General features: G+C 40.8%; 1 protein-coding gene across 1 annotated transcript in view; it reads right to left on the reverse strand.

The window, feature by feature from the left end:
- The window catches only part of st3gal5 (ST3 beta-galactoside alpha-2,3-sialyltransferase 5), a 20,749-nt gene that overhangs the window by 4,509 nt on the left and 14,543 nt on the right, over positions 1 to 1,697 (reverse strand). The window lies entirely within an intron of this gene.

Genomic DNA, 1,697 nt, shown 5'->3' on the forward strand with positions numbered 1-1,697 from the left:
TGGGACAAAGTAGCACTTATCAACGACACTCAAGGAATGCTATGGACAGAGGAAACATGCAAGAGGAGGAGAGTTTAGTGTCGGAGGTCGTGGATGAGTCTCCTCCGTCATACATTTTTTATTTAGAGGAGGAAAGCGGGGTTGAAGATGTTGTGGAAGAGGACGCCAGGGCGGCAGAAGCTTGGTTTGGTGTAGAAGGCTTCGTACATGTTTGAGCCCTTGCCTCGCAACGCTGCCAGTTCTGTTAGCTCTACGCCTGCTGAAGACACAGACGTCCATCTGATATTATCTCTTAGTTCATCCAGTTCAAATCTTTTATTGTCTTTCTACATGCAGCTCATCATAGAGAGCAGTTTATTACAGCCTCCTAAAATCAGCACCAATGATGAGAACATTAAAGCAAATCGAGCTCTGGGATCAGAAGTTAATAAAGTGGATCAGATCATCCCTGAATATTATGTCCCAGTAAAAAAACTTTACTGGTTTAACGCAGTCATCCCAGTATCCAGTCTACTGCCTTTAACCACCACCTTATATTTCTACTACCAATAAAAAGCCTTAGACTCTGTCAGAGTCTGTGTGTTTTGGAGCAGCTCCATGATGCTGTCCTTGGAGAACAGCTGATGCTTTTAGACAAGGAGACCTGATTGGCTGGTTAGTTGGCAGTGGGTGTGGCTACAGCTGCAACACCATGTTTTATTAGAGAGGACAGTTTAATGATGCAGCACAGCGGATGGTTGAAAGTTAACGCTTAACTATAGCATGATTGTTCAAAGAAATCATTTTCATGCTTGATTAATAATTAAAAACAAACAGTCAAAGTTCCCTTTCTGTCAAAAATGCTCAGTGATACTACAGCCAACAGATATATAGATAAAAATTCATTAAGAAGCTTACTGCTCTGAGGTTAAGTTTACTTAATAAATCAGTTCATGTTAATATCCATGGAACTGTAACAGAAATATTAAATACATAACTGAATTTAATTCAAATTAATAGTCTAAGTTAATAGACTTCAATGGTTTTAATGTTCACAGGTTTGCCTAAAGATTCCATCAGACAGCTGCAGCTGATCCAGAACACTGCTGCGCGTGTCCTCACTATATGGAAGAAAAACAGTCTCATTGGAATCTGCCTTTTTTTAACACCGAATGTTAAACAGTGAATATTTTTGGACATTGCATTCCTTACCCTCAATTTTTATCTGGTAAAAATTAACCAGAAAAAAATTCAGCTGCAAAAGTGTTGACCTTTTGGTGAACTCAAGCCAAAGCAATCTACACTTGATAGAGTCAAGCAGCTTCTAGCCAATGAAATTAGCTAATTTGGTCATGCGTCACAACGGCTGCGCTCAGCGCTGTTCCCGGCTGAATGAGGATTTTTTTTATTTTTTTTTGTTAAACAGAATTACAAAACGTCAGTTAGCTACTAACAGAGAGCTATTAGAGTTTTTCCTCTTATCAAACTGGGTGAAACAACTGAACCGATCACAGCTAGTATGGCACCCCTGTCTGCCAAGACTCTTGGTTTGATCCGGAAGAAGCGGCCAGCGGCAAACTGGCCGAAATGACGAAGAAAAAAAAGTTTGCCGCCGGCCTCTTCTTCCGGATCAAACCAAGAGTCTTGGCAGACAGGGGTGCCGTACTAGCTGTGATCGGTTCAGTTGTTTCACCCAGTTTGATAAGAGGAAAAACTCT

This window comes from Cyprinodon variegatus, unplaced genomic scaffold (genome assembly GCF_000732505.1).
Source record: "Cyprinodon variegatus isolate N-32 unplaced genomic scaffold, C_variegatus-1.0 Scaffold467, whole genome shotgun sequence".
Lineage (NCBI taxonomy): Eukaryota > Metazoa > Chordata > Actinopteri > Cyprinodontiformes > Cyprinodontidae > Cyprinodon > Cyprinodon variegatus.